The 12,871-nt window shown below is 37.4% G+C and overlaps 1 long non-coding RNA gene across 2 annotated transcripts in view; it reads left to right on the top strand.

Moving 5' to 3' along the window:
- The window catches only part of LOC138832850 (uncharacterized), a 178,718-nt gene that overhangs the window by 35,718 nt on the left and 130,129 nt on the right, over window positions 1-12,871 (top strand). The window lies entirely within an intron of this gene.

Here is a 12,871-nt window from a genome sequence, read left to right on the forward strand (position 1 = left end):
GTTCAAAACCAGCCCTGGTGGGACAGTAACTGAAAGTGGTGCTGTGGCTCAAAATGGTAGAGCATGAGCCTCGAATGAAAAAGCTAAGGGACAGCACCCATAGCCTGAGTACAAGCCCCATGACCTGACCAAAACAAAACCCACAAAACAATAAAAACCCACTGATTAAACTGTAGTTTGGTGGGGCTGGCAAGGTGGCTCAGTGGTAGGGTGCTTGCCTTGCATACATGAGGCCCTGGGTTCAATTCCTCAGCACCATATAAGCAGAAAAGGCCGGAAGTGGCACTGTGGCTCAAGTGGTAGAGCGCAAGCCTTGAACTGAAGAGCTGAGGGACAGTGCCCAGGCCCAGAATTCAGGCCCCACAACCAACAAAAACAAACTGTAGAGTTTGGGTTCAGTTATTGTGATGAAGCTTTATTGGGCCTGAAAAGGTCAAGTTAAATAATCTATGTAGGTAGTGTCATATAATACATACTTCAACTGGATGTTTCTGACTGTAGGAATCAAAATTCTCTTGCAGGAAACAGGCAAAGCCTTGTAGAATTCTGTTTTAAGAAAGGCACTTTTGGTTTGAATTTATTATCTTTCATTTTTAACTTCAAAAAATGAAATGGAACAATTCAATTGAAGGAACTGAATGAAGGGAAGAGAAGACAATACCATAAGCTTACAATTCATGTAGAGACCAGACAATGCAGACAATGCATAGAAACTTTATAAGAGAATTTATTCCAACAACTGGTACCATTATTTTTTTTAAATATTAAATTTTAATCCATTGATCTCTCTTTCCTATATTTTAAAATACTGATCTTTCTTTCCCTGTCTCTTACACCTTATTGCTCAACAGCTTTTGGGGGATTCCTTATGCCATCTTCATACATACATGCAATGGATTTCAATATAATACCTCTATCATTCTCTCCATTCTTTGTTTTTATAAAAGCATATATTCATTGTGCAAAGTACAAGACTTCTCTACTGAGGAGTAAATATAATTTTTTGAGTGGTATGGGGATTTGAATTTAGAGCCTTGTCACTTTTTATCATATAATAAATCCTTATATATAAACAAGGGGTTATACATCCTTGTATATAGTCAATGTGTGTTTATATTACACATAGTAGAATATCCTATTCCATAGACTAAAGTCTATCTTGTTCTGTTAATTGGTTTTTATGAGTCTGGGATAATCATATTTATATTAGTGAAGTGTTACAATGTTTCAATCATGGAGATGATGGCTTTTGATGATTCTTCATTTCAAATTTTCCTCATATATCTTGTTTGTCTATTTTTAAGATCATTTTGTCACATTTTCTTATTTCTAACAAAATGCATTTTTGTCTTAAAAATTGCCATTACATTGAATATGTAAATTCAATAGAGAGAAATGATCTCTTTACAAGAGTTGTATCTTATCCATGACCAAGATAGTTTTTTGTTAATATTTTTATTATTTTTTATTTGAAAATGTTATAAACAGAGGGGCTACAGTTATACAGAGTATTTGTTATAAAGAGTACAGTTATAAAGAGTATTTTTCCTTTAGGACAATATCACCCCTTCTCTCTCAGTTTTTCCCTCTCATCCCCACCCACAAATTGTATAGTTCATTTTTAACATAGTGTCCAGTGAGTACCACAGATGCATTTGTTCACCAATTTTCCCTCCATTTCTGTGCCTCCCCTTATACTCCCAAAGACATATAGACAAACAAATAAGGCTTTCCTTTTTTAATGTTTTTTTTTTCTTCTCCCAGATCTGGGGACCAAATTTAGGGCCTTGCACTTGCTAGGCAAATGCTCTTCCACTGAGCTAAATCCACAACCCAATACAGGTTTTCTTTTCTTTCTTTTTGTATTATGATTGTAGAGTTGCTATGCAGAGGGGTGACAGTTACATGAATCAGGTAATGAGGAATGAGTACAATTATTTTTGAACCATGTCTTCCTTCCATGGCTCCCTCCTGTTTTTTCCCTCCCATCTCCACCCACAACATTTCCAGTTCATTTTCCATGTAGTGTCCAGCGAGCATTAAAACAACCTTTTATTGTCTCTCAGTTGAATTGAGAATGTCTTCATAATGACTTAAATTGTTTTTGTTTTTTTAATTAAGTTTTTTTTATTGAGAGAGAGGTTACAGTTACATGAGCAAGGTAATGAGTACATTTCTTATCCAGCATTGTTGCCTCCTCCTTCGTCTTCCCCCTACCATCCCTTCCCTCCCACCTTAAATTGTTTATCTTAAGTTTACCCTAAGCATATTTTCTGTTTCATTGTTGTAGTTAGTCTTTGTAAAGTACTTATGATTATTAAAAATAAATATATTACCTATACCTAGCTACAAAATGAACTGTACTATTATTAACCATAGTTTAAAAAAAAATTATTCTTTTGGGCTTCAAACTGTGAATTGATACAAGATTGCACTAATAATATTAGTGTCTTTACTGGTCATCTTTTGGGTAGGGGTAAGTAACTAGTCTTTTACTATAAGCCATAAAGCTGAATTGTGATGGATTAGAGTGGACCTGGCTAGCTGTCCCCGAGCTGTTTTTGCTCAAGGCTAGCACTCTACTACTTGAGCCACAGCTCTGCTTCTGGCTTTTTGGTGGTTAATTGGAGATAAGAGTCTCATGGACTTTCCTAAGTGTGAGTCACCAGTGTCCAGCCTGTTGTCTTTTGTTAATCAGGGAGAAATGTTTAATTTTAAGCAATTTCTCTATGCACTTTTTAGGAATATAGTTCTGCTCTTCCTTTCAGAGTCCACTGGCTAGTATTTTGGGGAGGTAATTCATTTGTTTTGTCCTCTGCTTTCTGACATCAAACTACACAGTGGCTCTCCTTTGTTCCTTCAATTTATTGTCCTTAGGTTGCTTTTTCCCTTGTCTTTTATCTCCTTATTTGTCTGTTTTTGCTCCAAGGCTATATTACAGATCACTGACTTGGGATTCTGCCATTTTGATCATGTTCCTTTCTATATTTAGCTTATTGTTTTCCAGGTCCATAATGGTGTTCTTTTTACCCCCAATTCTTCCATTCTGCAATCTTACTTAAAAGAAAACAATCAGACTCTTCCATCTAGCATCTGTTCATGATCTTTTGAAACACAGACTCAACCTTTCCTTTAATTTTTACAAGTGTAGAGACTTTAAGGACAGAAAATATTTGTTACCCTAATGATTTTTTTGGTGGGGATATATTCTCTTTCTACACATATTATGTATCTATCTCATTTTTATGCTGTGTTCAGTTCCAGCCTCCTTTATCTCTCTTCATCCTTGTTTTATAAGTATTTTCATTATTACCATGCTCTTTATTTTCAGTTCACTCAAGTATGTTAAAGGCAGCCCTGCTTAGGCCTTCAATTTGTTCAAGTTATCAGTGACTTCTTTTTGACTATGGCAGAGAATAAGAATCTGTCAATATCCATTTCCTCTTCTCCATCAATCATGGAAACCCTAAATAGGGTGACTACATGGATACTCCTCAGTATGACTGACAGTAAGAATGCCCACTCCTGTAGGAGGACGCCCCATCCATCACATGTGGTCCAGCCTCATGACCTTATAGTGCAATAGTTCTTATAAAGGATGTTTATGCAATATAGGCACAATCTTATTAGTCTTACTGTAAAAAGATAATGTATTCTCTCAGCTAGGAATGTCTACTCCTGTGAAAATTTTGATCATGTAAAGAATAAAAAAGAAACACATTAAAGTTCTCATAACTCCCTTCTCTGGGATGATCTGTTAATATCTTATGGTATATCCTTTAAGTCTTTTCCAAGATAAAACAAGACAGTGCTGTTTCACAGCTTGATATTTTTCACTTAGCGTAAAATGAATTTGTTTTGTATGTGTTAATATTCTTACATAATTATTTTTCACTGATAATAGTCAATATATATGGAGTGATAACTTGTTGTCGTATGCTGCGGTATTCACAAATTGTAACTCATTTAATTCTTGTAGTCCCATAAAGTAGGCACTGTTGGTATTTTTGTTTAATGGATAAAAAAGTGAGACAACAAGAAGCTAATTTTATTTCCATGGCCTTAAATAGTGTCTGGCACATAGTATATGCTTAGTTAATATTTGCTGAATGAATAGTGAGCTGAGTCAGGCCACAATGGCCTGGATTCTTTAATCTAGTTGTCTAGTTGAAACAGATACCACTTTTCACTCCCAGCTTTACCGGCTTTATGTTTTATTCATTTTATCTGCTTTATTGCCTCAGCTTTCAACCTATCTTCCCCTTGTTTATTTCCCCCACTTACCATCACTCTTCCTTGCTCTAAATATCTTAGTTTATATCACTATTCCAAAAGAGAATAAAAAATGAAATGTAAATATCTCGTATATCAGACTGGAGTTAGTGTATAGGTGCATGCAGAATGGCACTACACCTAGCTTAATGGAGGATTTTCATTGGAAACCTAACAAGAAGACCAGAGGCAAGCAGTCTAGTGAAGGAGGGTCAGCTTCCACAGCACCATCATAGCCATGATCACATGACATTTACATTTCATTTTTGTTGATGACTTCCTGTCCCACTCCATCATTCCTGAATTCTAGGCTGAAATGAAGGAAAGGGAAACAGTGAGGGCCAGCCTGATTTGCCCATTCTCAGCATGTTCCTGGGCACACAGCAATCTGCACCTGCCAGATCTCTGTCCCTGCTCGCTTCAACACAACCTGGGAAACCTAGTTTGTCACATTGTCACTCTATTCAAAATTAGGATCCTTTGTTGGCAGGAGAGGAGAATAAACACTGGTGGATGTTCTGCAGTATCTGCCACATTCCTGTTCTAAGATATTTTCTGTTTGCAATGATGGGACAAGAAATGTTTTTGTCTTGTTCAGTGTAATATTAATGTCCATTCACACTCTTCAGTCACAATGTCCTGTGTTTTAGTAGGTTTCTGTTTGTAGGAAAATGTGTGAGACATATGATGTATGACTCTTAATAAAAAATCAGTGTCTATCCATTGTTTAATCATGTGCACAGGCATTGGGAAACAAGAGCTTTCTTATGTTTTTACGGGGCAACATTTGGGGCATATATTTGTTGTTCTATTTAATGAACATTAATTGGAGTATATAAATTTGATAGACATATAAAAGGGGCAAAATAAATGGGAACTGTAAAGGAAAGTATCTAGGGTGCATACTAGTATTTAATTATTAAATAGCACAGGGTAGAACTTTACTAAACGTAAGATCTGCGTGTTAAGATATGATTGAAAGAATAAAATGACGATATAAATGATGCCAATGGAGAAATGTTAATAATTTATTGTTCATTCAATTGTTACTGCAGAAGCATGGTGGTTCTCAGGTAAATCCAGAGTTCATAGGACATGAAAAATTAAGGAAATGTTTGGATCTTTTTTTAAAAGCAGGTATTTTAAATAATGTACAATTATGTAAAATGTGAAAAATATTTAGAATGCAAGAAGATACCTGAACAAATTCTAAGTTACAAAATCTGAAAAATATACACGCATTATAAAAACTCAGAAAATAGGAGATAATTAGCTATAAAAGTCCCTTTTCCTCACCACATTGCTTAGTTTGCCTCATCTTTTAACCATACTCTTCATATGATGATGATTTTGTAACATCATTTTTCTACAAAGACTAGAAAGAAAATTTAACCTTTCCTTTACCATGTTTTATAAAGATTTATTTTTATAATAGCATGGAAAAGTTTCTTTCAGATTTTACAACTTCTCTGTAACATCATGTACTATTGAGTTGAGGTTACATTTTGAAAAATATCTATCAAATCCCTTTTATGTATGAACTAAAAATTTTAGGGCATTTCAAGTTTTCTTGTAACTAATTTTAAATTTTATGAACTAATAATACTCACTTTCTGGTTCATCTTCAGTCATTCCCATTGTCCTGGAATATTAAGGGTTTTGTGCTGATAGCAGAAAAATTCAGTTTAGCCAGAAATTTGTGACAGCCACCTTCCTTACTTGTTCCATAAGTCTGATGTTGGAAGGGTTTTTCACAGACAAGCTCTGGCTTCTTACATAACATAGTGTTCCCACCACTATTCACCCAGTTCCAGGCCAGATGCTGTAGAAGTTCCTTCAGTTCTGGGTATGGTAGCTGCACTTGCCTGGCTTAGACCCTTGAGATGCCATACATTCTTTTATTTTGAGTTGATTTTATACTTACAAAAAAAGCAAAAAAAACTGTACAGTTTCCATATACTTTACTCCCTTTTATCAACATTCTGTACAATTATCAAAGCCTGCTGGAATTTCTATACACTAATAATTGGTGTACTAATGAACACTACTTTGTAGTACCAAAGAAAGGCAGCAGGGCCTATGATAGGGTAATACATAATTAATAAGTAAGACCTCCAGAAAAAGACATCTACATTCTTATTTCATCAAGAACCTTTGTTTCTCATTCTCACTCTTTCCTTCTCTCTCTAATAATTGCACGAGAGTTTGAAATCAGGACCTCACACTTGCTAGGCTGGCACTCCGCCACTGGAACCATGCCCTCACCCCTGAGTCTTACAACTTACTTTGTAGATGGAGTCCCACAGCTTTAAACTGAGATCTGGATTTTAGCTTCCTGAGTAGCTAGGAGTACAAGTATGAACCGCATATCCAGCTAAGTCACTTTCTTCACGTACATACACGCACTCACACATACTTGTATGTGGTATACACATATACATATGTACATATACACACACTTATATAGATACTTAGTTTAGAAGATGCTTTGAGTTTTTAGTTAGTTTTGAAGACTAAATTGCTAAACATCCTTCTTTTTCCCCACAGTGATGTGTCTGGGACAGGATAATATATAAATATAAATATATGAACTACATTGATATGACATATATATTTTATATATAGCACAATGTTTGTCCTAGTTCATACTAGACTTCATGTATAAGAGTGGTCCCATGAGATCATAATGCAGCTGAAAAATTCCCATCAGCTCATAGTGCAACATATCACTCAAATGTTTGTGATCATTCTGGTGTAAATAAATCTATTGTGCTGCCAATCATAAAAAGTATAACACATACAGTTTCAGGCATGCCCCAGAAGCATTGTGGGTTCAGTTCCAGACCACTGCAATAAAGCAAGAATTATAATAAAGCAAATTACATGACATTTGCTTTCTCAATAGTTCAACTATAACTATGGTCTATTTAGTGTGCAATAGTACTATTTCTGAAAAACAGTATATATGCCTTAATTAAAAATACCTTATTGCTAAAAAGTGCTTATAACCACCTGAGCCACTGGCGAATTCATAATCTTTTGGGGTGTTGCTGTTGGAAGCTGCTGACTGATGAAGGGTGTGGTTGCTGAAGGTTAGGGTGGCTGAGACAGTATCTTAAGCTAGACAACAGTGAAAGTTGCTGCATGAACTGATTCTTCCGTGAAAAATTTCTCTTACCATGTAGAGTTGTTGGGTAGCATTTTATCCATGGTGGAACTTCTTTCAAAATTGGAACCCATCTTCTCAACTCCAGCCACTGTTCTATCAACTGAGTTTATACCATATTCTAAATTCTTTTTAAAAAATATTTCAATAGCTTTTTTTACAGCATCACTCCTGGAAGCAGATTCCATCTTCAGATTCTATGCACAGCAACCCCTCACCCTCACAGTTAGCTCCGTTCGGCTACTGTAGCAGTTCAGGCATACCCTCAGCTTTCTTTTCTCACTTGTTCTCTTGCTATGCTTATCACATCAGCACTTACTTCCTCAGTCATTCATGAGTGCTTGAATCAATTTCTTTCTAATTCCTCTTCATATTGATATGTTGACCTCTTCCCATGAATGTGAATGTTTTTAATGGTTTCTAGAAGGGTGAACATTTCCAGAAAGTTTTCAATTTACTTTGCCCAGATCAATCAGAGAAATCACAATCTGTGGCAGGGATAGCTTTACTAAATGTATTTCTTAATAAGAAGACTTGAAAGTTGAAATGATTTCTTGATGCACAGGCTGTCAAATGAATGTTGCGGTAGCAGGCATGAAAACAACATTAATCTTGTCTGTCCCCATCAGAGCTCTTGGGTGACTGGGTACATTGCCAATGAGTGGATCTTTTTTCCTGAGCAGTGGGTTTCAACTGTGGGCTTAAAGTCTTCAGTACGCTACCTTGTAAATAGATGTGCTGCCATTCAGGCTTTGTTGTTCCATTTATAGAGGAGAGGTAAAATAGCTTTAGTGTAATTTAAAAAAATAGAGTCCTTCTATGAAGTCCAGATTGGCTTCAAACTTGAGATCATTCTGCTCAGCCACCTGTGTGCTGAGATTACAGGAAGCAATATCCTAACTGGCTGACTGGCTGATTTAATAGAATTCTTTTTTTTTGGGGGGGGGGTCCGGTCGTGGGGCCTGAACTCTGGGCCTGGGCACTGTCCCTCAGCTCTTCAGCTCAAGGCTAGTGCTCTACCACTTGAGCCACAGCGCCACTTCTGGCTTTTTTCTTTTTGCTTATGTGGTGCTGAGGAATCGAACCCAGGGCCTTGAGCATGCAAGGCAAGCGCTCTACCACTGAGCCACCTTCCCAGCCCTAATAGAATTCTTAAGGACCCTTAAAGTCACCAGCTATATCAACTCTTTATCAAGAGAGTAAGTCAGTCCTTTGAAGTTTTGACCCCAGCATTGAGTTCTTTTCTGGAGCTATGAAAGTCCTGACAGTGATACTGAAAAACTGTAACAGTTGGATCAGGTGCTTTGTTTTTTTATAGTCTTGAAGAGTGAATCTACAGACAAAGAGGAAGAAGTAAAATGGCAACCGTTTATTGAAGAAAAAGAGAAGCAGAGCTTCTTCTAGACAATAAGGGTCTCAAGGGAGGACACTTCTCTGGGTGCATTGTGTAGGGGTTAATAAACTGAAAGAGAGCTACATGATTTAAAACCATTGGACAGCCTGTGAGCCATGTCAGTCCCCATGCCCAATCGAGGCTCCATGTAGCCTGTATGAGCTCTCTATGTGTCATTTAGCTCTTCTGATTGGAGGCCTATTCCCAGTTACAACTCTGGGGTTTCAGTCAGTCTGCTATTCATGTGCAAGTCTTCCAGGGGCCAATGGGCCATGATGTGATGACTAGGGGCACATGTGCAACTGTTAAAAGCGGTGGTGATGTAATGTCTAGCAGCCTGCACACAGGATGCTCAAGGCTGTGCTGAGGAATGCAAAACCTATTTGGAAGGATGCCTTTGTCCTGATTGCCTAGCCAGGTTCTTTCTTTTCTCTCTTAATAGCATGGTCTTTTTAACATGAGGCTGTTTCATATACACTGGAAATCTGTTGTTTGCTTGAGGTGGCTTTGTCAGTCCTTTCAGCTGGATCTTCTGGATAATGTGTTGGAGCTTCTATATCAGCTCTGGCTGCTTCATCTGCACTGGCGTGTGATGCAGTTTTCCTTTGTTCTAAACCTCATGAATCAACCTTTCTCAACTTCAAACTTTCCTTTTGCAGCTTCCTCTAAACTTTCGACCTTCATGGAATTGAAGAGTGAGGGCTTTGCTCGCATTAAGCTCTGCCCTATAGGAAAGTTGGAGTTGGTTTAATCCTCAGTCCAGACTACTAAAAAGTTTCTTCATATCAGGAGTAAATCTGATTTTTTTCTTCACCTTTCATGTGTTCACTGGAGGAGCACTTTTAATTTCCTTCCAGAATGTTTCCTTTGCATTTACAACTTGGCATTTGGTACAAGAGGCTTAGCTTCCAGCCCATCTTACTTTTGATCTATCTTCATCACTGAGCTTAATCATTTCTAGTTTTTTTCTTTAAAGTGAGAGACATGGTTCTCTTCCTTTCACTTGAACACTGTGAGGTCAGTATAAGCTCAGGAAATGGGGATACCCAAGAAAAGAGAGGGAGAAAGGGAGGAGGGTGACTGGTTAATGGGGGTAGTAAGGACACACACAAACTTTTGAAATTTGCTATGTAATATGTGCCTAATTTGTAGTGCCCATAACTATTACCATAGTAATATCAAAGACCACTGATCACAGATCACTATAATAGGACAAATAACAAGTCTTGGTGACCAACTGGACACTAAGGAATGATTCTAGTGAACACAACATGATTGAGCCTTTGAAATATAAGCAACTAACAATATTTACACTAACAGGGTATGGAAATCGGAGGAGAGACTTGTTGATAGGAGAGTAAGGTGGAATTGAATGACTTTGACTGTCAAGTGACAATGACAGTTGTATTATGTTTGAGAAAAGACAGTCCTTCTTGCTGAGATGTTCCTCATTGTACCACTGGGTTAAAAATTAGTAATGGGTTTCATTATGACATTTCCATAGTTCATACAATGCACCTTATTTTTCTTGAAGTATTTGGGGTTGAACCCAGAGCCTCACTCTTGCTAGGCAGGTATCTCAACAACTTGAACTATGCCATCAGGCATTTGGTTTTTATTTATTTATTTTTGTAATAGGCTTGCTAACTTTGTCCAAGCTGGTCTCAAATTCCTGATTGTCCTGCTTGTACCTCCTGAGTGAAAGGATCAATGAAAGGATCCACCACATCTATCCCAGGGGACCACGCAGAGGCAGTCAGGCACAGGACAAAGATTATTACAAGGTTTATTAGAGGAACCATATTTGCCCTGGAGAGAGCAGCACATGGCTGCTATCTAAGTAGCAGCAGGGGCTGGGGTGGGGGAACGGTTGGAAGTGAGGTCCATGGGAGTTCAGGTGGGTCTCGGCTGAGAGAGGGAGGGGCCAGCTGTATGGCAGGAACTCCAGGGCAGGGAGGGGCTAAGGTCTGGGAGGAGCTGAGGACCAATGGTGGGCATAATGCTTACACCAAGTAGCTGGGATTGGATTGCAGCTTGAGCCACAATGCTCAGCTGCTCAGTAGATGCACTTTAGTCATGTTTATCCACTCGATTACCCTTTCTTATCCTGCTTTCCTTGCTCCCTCATTTTCCCCATCCCATTCTACATCCCTGGTAGTCACCCATTTTCTTTCATGACCTTTCCCCTCTCCTAAATTCTCTATTTAATAGAAAACGTGACACATATTGGTTTTGGCCTAGCATATATTGTCTCATCGCTTGTTCTTACTCTTGTTCTTTGGCTGGCCTGCTCCAGATGAGAAGTTAACTCTTAACAGTTACTGAGCATTAGCAGCTAATCAGCACAGGCTTGCGCGCGAACACACACAAGCGCGCGCACACTTAAATCTGGGTGTGTAATAGGTGAGATCATCTAGATATAGGTAAATATGCTTTTGGCGTATAGACAACAATACCCCCAAATACTCTTTTCAGAATTTAATTAATTAAAGGATACTCAGTATTTTTACCAGGTGTGGGTACATTCAGATATTTTACAGAAAGATCAGGCATTTGGATGCCCATCCCTTAACTCTAGGTCAGTGTCTATTTTCCATATATTATAGGTTCTTGCATCTGGAATCTTCTTATAAGAAAACTACTTCTACTCACCGTTCCCCTAGCACTATTAATGGCCCCTCCAAATGCCTCCTTCCTTTCCCTCCTACTTACCACAAAGCCACTCATTTTCTCTCTGACTCTGGTCAGCAACTCAAGTCCCTTCAGGTCTCTGTTGAAATGTTACTCCCTCCCTGAAGTGAAATGTTACTCCCTCACCTGTTTTGTTCATCCACTAGCATCTAATATGGTGCCTGAAATTTAGCAGATACTCAATTTACTCACTTTATTCCTGGTTTTTCTGATGAGCAATGCTAAAATTAATCTCGTGGTATACAATTCTCTGACAAATTTTCATACTATTTTCTCAGTATCTATGCAGTCATACCTAAAATAAATAAAAATTGTATTTAAACATCTGCACATTAAAAACGTCTCTTTCTCCTTCCCTTGCCTTCCTTCCTTTCTTCCCTCTCTTCCCTTTCCAATGCCTTCCATCCCTTATTTCCCTCTCTTCCTTCACTTCTTCCCATTTATATAAAAATTGCTTTCTAGCAATGATTCCAGTTTCTACTAATAACATCACTGTAGTCTCTCTGCACCACAGTGAGCAGTGGGGACATTTTTGGGGGAGGGAGAGATTGTTTTCAGTCTTCCTAAGTTCTAAAACCTTATCTTGAATTGGTTGAAAATATGTTTACTCCTTTTTTGTTTCTTGCTTATTTAAAAAATCTCATTTCAGTGAGCAGGCATGTTATTCTGCACAATTATTTATTCTCCTATAGTTTTCTCATTTGATGCCACATGATCACTGTTCTAAAAGGCAATATATACCCAAAGCCACAGATGATTTCTATAAAAGATTTTTTGCATGCCTCAGACTGAGCTGTCATCTATTCACTGATCCAACAAAAGTGATAATACATTTTATATGAATAGTATAGGACAATTTCTCCTGCCAAAACAAAAAGGGTCTAATAAACCAATATTAGCAGCAGTAATACAGGAAAACTATTATATTTACACTTGAATATATAAAAGTCATACCATATATATATGTAGAAAATATCCAATTATATTTTAATATCTCAGGTTTACAATAATATGAAGAAATTGAGGGAATTGAGTAAGAGAATAAATGTTCTTTTACAGACTATATGGCAAAAACCAATCTCTAAATAGGTATAATTTCATTTATACAGTATTATTATATATTTATAACTATTATACTAGCATCTGTAAAATGGCAAGTGTACTGAAAGCTCAACTTCTTTTCTATGTTTTTTTTTTTTTCAGTCATGGGGCTTGAACTCTGGGCCTAGATGTTGTCCCTCAGTTCTTCAGCTCAAGGATAGTTCTTTTTTTTTAATTTTTATTTTTTTATTGTGAAAATACTGTACATGGGCAAGATAATGAGTACATTTCTTATCAAGCATTGTAGC

The sequence above is a fragment of the Dipodomys merriami genome, unplaced genomic scaffold, assembly GCF_024711535.1.
Source record: "Dipodomys merriami isolate MVZ:Mamm:240054 unplaced genomic scaffold, mDipMer1.0.p SCAF_20, whole genome shotgun sequence".
Lineage (NCBI taxonomy): Eukaryota > Metazoa > Chordata > Mammalia > Rodentia > Heteromyidae > Dipodomys > Dipodomys merriami.